Source organism: Akebia trifoliata, chromosome 12 (assembly GCF_017979445.1).
Source record: "Akebia trifoliata isolate Shusen 1 chromosome 12, ASM1797944v1, whole genome shotgun sequence".
NCBI classification, from domain to species: Eukaryota; Viridiplantae; Streptophyta; class Magnoliopsida; order Ranunculales; family Lardizabalaceae; genus Akebia; species Akebia trifoliata.
Window position 1 is genome coordinate 18,567,934 of NC_141386.1, and position 7,542 is coordinate 18,575,475.

Sequence of the window (7,542 nt, forward strand, 5' to 3'; positions counted from 1 at the left end):
TCTATAGACGTATACAATCTAGATTAAAAAAAAAAAAAAAAAAATAGAAAGCAAAACTCAAAAGGTATATTTTGACACCCAAAAACAGTTATTTTCATATTCTTTAACATGCCCAACCATGGTTTTAAAACTCTGTTTGCGTCTCGTCTCCTCCACATTAGATACCGAGTTGTCTTAGATGAGTTTTCTGATACGTTTGAGATGTCTCGTTTAAAAATAAGAAAAATGAATGTAGGGTTTTAAATCTTGTCTGATATATTCACTTGTCTATTCATCTCGTCCATGCCTAATACCAAGATGACTCGAGAGATACATCTCGGTCTTGGATGAGTTTTGAAACCACAACAACTTTTTCTTGTTATCTTTGTTGAAATGCTCGTCATAATTTTTTTTTTAAATTAATATTATAATAGTAATTTTAATTTATTATTAATGTGGGCTATTAGCCTATTAACCTAGCTAGTATCGTTATTGAGTAGGATGAGATGCAAAAATGGGATTTAGTTTCCTGTATTTTTCAATTTTCTTATTTCCTTTTTTTCTTTTAAGTTCAAATCAAATACCTGAGTTACACTTAAAAATCGTGGGGACCGAGATGACTCACACGAGTCATATCCGTTATGGGAAAAGAGTCGAGACTCAAAACGGGAATATAAAGAAGCTAACTTTTGGGATCCATTGAAACCCTAGCCTACATCGAACACAACAGAGTCTAACTTTAGTTCTTCAAAACCATCTCTTCTTCAAGGTTCGCTTCTCACCCATATCTTCTTCTTCTTCTTCTGTCTCGATCTCTTATGTTAATCAAATTACCAATAAAAATTAAAATTTTCAGTCTCCATTAATGGCTCGGGCGAGGATCGAGTTATTTTTCCTTGGTGAGTTGCTGTTTCACTCTGATCTGTAGTCTTTTAATGTGAATGACGCTGTTGTTTTGTTTGATCGAAAGGTTCGTTCACTGTTTCTTAAATCCTGTTCTTCCAATAAATCCCGAGCCCGATTTAGCAGATCAAATGTTCAAATTAGGTTGAAAAAGTAGAACTTTGATCGTTAAAATATAATTTATATATCGATTTGGTTTTTAATTTTTTTTTTCTTTTAACTGTATCCAAAAATTCTGATTGATTGGAAATAAACAGTCTTAAATGGTGTTTAGATGGTGTAAAATGTTGTTAATTTATTTTTTTTTTTTAAAGAAAAAAAAATTATGTATGGAGATATCTAGCAAAAATGCCCTTTAATAATGCCTAAGCTCTCTAGTTTTTCGGATCAATTCATGACCTTAGATACCAATTTTAAATTTCTTTCCTTTCTTATTTACTTTTTCATTGTTGAAAGTGTGATCTTTATTAAATTTTGTGTTTGTAGGTCAATTGAAGGATATATTCATAAAAACTTTCAAGATGATAGAGATTAATTCGATGATATGCACTACAAGCATGAGGTCATTGGTCCGATCCCAATTTATTAGCAAACGACGATCCCAATTTAATAGCAAACGGAAGGTCAACAGGTACTATTCCTTTGGTTGGGCGATTTTAGTATCTCAAATTACAACAGAGATCAAATCTTTTTAGGAATTATGCTTTTCTTATTTTTGAATTTTAGGAAATTTGTTTCGCCCAGTACTGTTTTGCTTTTGCTTCTATAGGTTCTATCTTAACTATGAAATTTAATTTGATTTGATCCAATTGTTATCGAGTTGGGTTTGGAGTCTAGGTTTTGGTTATTTTCGGGGTATCGGGTGTGTATTGGAAAGATTTTACTGGATTTCTTTGACTACATAATCTCTTTATGTGGTTAGGAAAAATTTAATCTCATTCTCATATCCATTTTTAGCACTTAATTAATGCTAATGGAAATGAAATAAATAGTATTACCAACCTGAAGCTGATTTGGTTCGGTCTTATTGTTTGAGCCGGACTGAAATGGACCCAAAAACTCAACTCGAAATCTAAACTGAGTTTTTGAAATTCCCCCTATACCCCTTCTCAAGGAGTCCAGTCTCGGTATTAGGAAATACTTATAAAAAATCCTGGTAACAAGGGATCCACACCCAGACATCACATTATATTGATATCGTCATTATCATCAACACAGCTTTACTCTGGCCCCAACTATTTTAGTTGATTAGATTGGTTCTGTTATGATGTTCTACTCAACTACATAAAAGCAGATATTTTTTGTGAATCCAAATTTGACCTCTTTAAGCTGTTTGTATGGTTTTGCTCTTGTCGACAGCATTATGTCAAATTTAAACAATAATTTCACAAATGCTGGACTGGACCTGCTTCAACCCATCTTTGATGATGAAGCGGAGATGCTTGTGCTCAAGAAGTGAAGGATGCTCATCTTTCAAATAAAAAAAGTAGTGACAGGCCTGATTTTGAAGCCTATAGTCTAACAAGTGAGTTATTACCTTATGTTTTATTTGCAGTATGTGTATTTCATTCATTTCCTTGTTTCTTGTTATTTTCCATCATTTTTTTTGTAATTTTAGTTTAAAGGTTTTTTCAAAACTAATTTCAAAGTATAGTTTTGTAATATTTCATTTAAAAATTTTGTATTAAAAAAATTTTAATTTTAATTTTGAAATAAACCAAGACCAATCAAAACTTGAAAAATCCGGGTTTGGTTTGGTTCTGATGTTTTCTATAAAACAACCGAATTTTTAGGTTTGGTTCCAGTTTTTGCAAAATATGAACCAAACCTGAATATTCGGTTTGGGTGGACCCGTACGTACATCGCTAATTATCTGTTGTATTCCCAAAGAACATGTTGGAAGGCAATCAATGGACCCATTGAAACTCATAATTCAGCCACCCCATTTAACTTGAGCCAAAACCAGAAACCTCGGTTTGACATCCCTTTTTCTAATATCTGATTAGAGTTGGTTCTTAAAGTAACATAAATAGTTGAAGGCTTGCCTAAGTTTTAAAATTAATAAATATTCCGTAAAATTATCAAGTTCCATTTAATCTATGTATTTAGTTTAAAACATTTATCTAGAAGTTTATTTTAATTGTAAAGAAGATTAATTTTAGTTGTTTTAAAACTTGAAATATAGTTGTCTCAAATCTTACGAGAATAAATTGTAAATTTGTAATTATGATGCTAATGCGTCTATGAAAGAAGTGTCGTGTTCTTGAAAGAAAATAGCTTTGCAATGATTCATTAAAAAAGATACTTTCTCATGTTTTACAACGAAAAGGAAATTTGAACGTTAAGAAGATGGAATTCTTTTATCACTAGAGATGTTTTTCATCTTATCTATCGTAAGAACTTGAACAGATGGATATCCAAAGTCTTTGGTGGCTTCAGTTTCAATTTCATTTATTTTGGAACCAAAACCAAAAAGATATGATGATTCCTGTTTTAGATATCTTAGGAACCAATCTGGAATCGACCCATTGGCACTCGTATAACCTATCATTCAATGGTTTTCTCCAGTGTACAACGTTGGTAGTGTCATTTCTCACCACTTAATTTAATTAAAGAAAGTAAGACTTGTTCTCTGTTAACGTAACTGTTAGGCTTTGAGGAAAAAACACATTTCTTAGAAATTGTTTTTCGATCTTTTAGAGATTAACACACTTTTTCCTAGGGATACACGTTTCTTTGAATTCCTAACATCCCAACAATCATGTTGACGTGGGTTGAGGCTAGCATTTTCCGAGAAAATATGTATATTTTTAATAAATGTAGATCAGTCCAACCAAATTGAACTATAGTTAGGCCAATTTGACAATTTTTTATTTACTTATCTGTTGAGTTTTGAAGTAGTGAATGAAATTTAATTTGTTCAATGTTTTTAGGTCTTGGTTAATCGTTAAAAAAGAGAAGTCAATTCATTTGGAAGATTCGATGATCTTGTTTGCTTTGATATTTATACAAGGTTTCAAACACTTTCTACCCAGTGATGTAATCTTGAATGCATTCTATTCTATATATAAACTATATTTTCTACTATAAATATACGGAATGAGGTGGAATTTTCATATTGTTTACATAAATTTTTATGCTTATAAAAGATTAAAATTATCTTTACAACTAATTTAAGAGCTTTTTTTTACAAATAATTATCCTAACTTTACAACAATGTTGACTTGATGGTATTTTGAATCAACAATGTTCATGCCTCACATTAAAAAGTATAGATAAGTGTATTTAAACCGATATAGAAACATTAAATTTTAAAATGTGAAGTACTTTGTACTCAGACTTGACCTTTCTTCTTCATCTTTTGTTTTATTTTTTATTCCATAACTAATTTAATAAAGTGTCACATGACTTACATCATTTAAGGCTATGGAAAGGCACATAATTTTGAGATTTATTAATGTTGATTTACATCATTAATATCACCCTTCTCTCAATATAATAATAAGGAAGTTGTACAACTTTATCGGGATAATATCACCCTTCAAAAGGGTTGGGATTGATGGATACATGCATGTACAAGAATTGTATGTATTCTGAACTTTGTTTACATTTTTCTTCGTTACATTATTACTTGATATTATTTTTTGTAGTATCCGTAGTGTTGTGAAGGAGTGGTCCCCCAAGATAGTGCTAAAAGTACTTCATTTTTATTTTTTCAAAATGGTTCTTAAGAGATTTTGATTTCAGAGAAAAAAAAAGAGAAATGAGTCATAGATGGTAAAAAAAAAAAAGTTAGAATTTTACATCATTGCTTTTATCCTGTTCAATTTATTTTTAGTTAATTGTCCGCAATTTAATTGAATTGGCTTATGTAACTGAATAGTTGGAGATGTTTTAGTTCAGTATCTTGCATGACGACATTGAACAGAACTTATAATAAAATGGGACCTTCTGATTTGAACACAAACCTGTTGTGGAAATTTTCAGCATAACTTAGGTTCCATTCTTGATGATCTCTAGTTTTATTTCTTCCATCTCTTCCAGTTTTTGATGATTTAAGCTCTTTCATTCGGCCTTACAGGGAGTATGCATTGGGTGGCAATCAATCTGGTGTTGACGAGCCCAGTCCTTCCGTAAGTCAAATGAATTTTGGTCTCCACAATTCTATAATGAGCGGCGAAAACCACATCATTCAGGGAAGGATAGGGAAATCAGTAAGATGATTGGCAAACTGTGGAATAAACTGATCGAGACAGAGAAAGCTGTAAGTGAAAAACACCAAAGCTTTACTAATTAGATATATATCCCTTGGGTTTTGTTGAATATTTTAGATACCCCTCTATTTCAAATTGATGACAGATCCCTTTTCCATGGTCTTCTATGAGTGACTAATAAAAAATGATTTGATATGGAAACGGAAAATGCTGAAGTAACATTAAAATCAATATCGTTTCACACATTGCTGGCGTGGATGTGTGTACAGAACCATAGATGCTTTTCATTGGGATACGAGTGAAGCATATATGGTTTTGTACACACCAATGTGTGAAACGATGTCAATTTCAATGTTAATCCAGGACGACTCGTGTAAAGGGGAAAAAATGGGTTGCCTCGGTTATTTTGTGTTCATTTGTTGTTAGGAAGAGATACAATAGAAAAAAAAATGAGTTATTAATCAAGGGAGCTTCTATTGCCACACCAACATTTGTTAATGCCACTGCAAGTGCCAATTTTTTTGGTGATTTACATATGAATTGGGGTGGCATTAGCAAAAGTTGATGTGGCAGTAAAATGTCTCTTGAACAAATACTAAAATCCAAGGTTGAAGACAAATGATTCTTGTGTAAAAAATCAAGGGTTTTTTGGTTAGAGGTTTAAAGAAGATATTATTGATGTATGTCATTAGTTTGAAAATTCTGGGGTATCTCAGATAAGCACAAAACTAAGTGGGGTATGTATAAATTATCGTATAGAAAATTTAAGATAAGTGCTCTATGTTTTACTTCTTACATTAATCCCAGTCAACTTGAATTCTTGTATTGTATTTTCTTTTGTTGGATTTAGGTTTATTAGGAAAAAGTGTCGTAGGATGACCTAACTATTAGTGATGTCGAACCTATCTACTCTTTTGAAGGATGAAGGAGACGAAAAGTTAGAAACTGAAGAAACTGAGATGGTTATAGTTGGAGGAGATGAGAAGTTATGAGGGGATGAAGTTGGTGGAAGTTGATGAAGTAGATGGTTAGTCTTTTGTAATTAAGATTCTAATGTTTTTATAAAAAACATGTGTTCTTGAAAGGAAAACATCTTTGAAATGATTCATTTAAGAAGATACTGTCTCACGTTCTGCAATAAAAAAAGAAATTTGCATGTAAATAAGATGGAATGTTTTTATCACTAGAGATGCTTTCACCCCCTTTTTTGAATTTTTTTTTTCCTTTTCAATTTTTGAGCATAACATTCATTTTTCGATATTTATCAACTCAATATGAGTTCATTGAATAGTAAATTATTTTTTAAAATTTGAAATTTATTTTTTATCATTTAAATTGAAAAATTATAAAAATTGAATCAAAACAAGGTCCAAATAGTGTACAATACCAGTCTGACAGAAATAATTTGATGTAATCTCCTATTCATGTATAATTAAAAAATAAACATAATTAAACACGTCAAACATTTATATTTTCAATGAATTTGAAAAAAATGACGAAAATTCTACATTTGAACTTAAGTTGAAAGATTTATAAGTCCCTATCAATGTTTGGGTGTTAGAATTGTAAAACGTGTATGGAAATCAAGACAAATAGTGTGGAAATCGAGGTTGATCTGATTGAATTTTGAAATTATTCTACTGATTTCGAAGATCCCAATGACGCCATCCTTTTTCCCTTTTAAGGCGGAGGACGGTTTGATTTCTAAGCCAATGAAATCGGAGGTCGAAAGATTGAAACCCTCGTATATGGTAGGCTAATTTTTAATGAAATATAAAGAAAGAGAAGAAAAAAAGAAAAAGGAATGGGTGGGTTTTGTATAGTTCAATGTTATGGACGTTTTTCCCTTCTTCATCGAGAGTCATCGGAGTTTCGCTTGCGATGAATCGGAGGAACAAAGTTGGTTGAAATTAATGTTTAAAAAAATGTATGGTTGGTTGCTGTTGACGAGTTTGGAGAAGGTGAAATGAAATAAAAAACTTTAAAAATTCATTATATAAAAGATCGGGATGAAATCATCCTTTTTAAAGTTGTTTCGTTTGACGATAACTTGACTTTTCGGATTGCGAAACTGATGAGTGAATACTCATTTTTTTATAACTTTTTGTTGCGGATCTAATGGCATGATCGGATTCTACAAATTCTCGCTCTAACAAAAATTAACTTTTTCAGTACGATCCGACCAAAAAATCGAAGTTATTTATGTTTTTTTTTTTACGATAATTCAACTTTTTCAGTTCCAAAAGTACCGAGTAAATACTTTATTTTCTATAATTTTTCTTTACAGACCCAATTGTGCTATCAGATTCTATAAATTCTTGCTTTAGCAAAAATTAATCTTTTTACCCTCATCTAACCCAAAAATCGAGGATTTTGTAACTTTTCGTTCGAACTCGCATTTGAGCGTGCTTATAGGCTAAAGTATGTTTTTTGGTCATTTTTAATC

At 31.2% G+C, this 7,542-nt stretch overlaps 1 long non-coding RNA gene across 1 annotated transcript; it reads left to right on the forward strand.

Annotated features, from left to right (window-relative positions):
* Positions 1 to 683: 683 nt before the first annotated feature.
* LOC147388996 (uncharacterized) lies at positions 684 to 6,282 on the forward strand. The gene is made up of 6 exons (XR_015170783.1): positions 684 to 748; positions 836 to 878; positions 1,369 to 1,513; positions 2,242 to 2,407; positions 4,964 to 5,146; positions 5,947 to 6,282. It is a non-coding gene; the product is annotated as an uncharacterized LOC147388996 (long non-coding RNA).
* Positions 6,283 to 7,542: the final 1,260 nt, after the last annotated feature.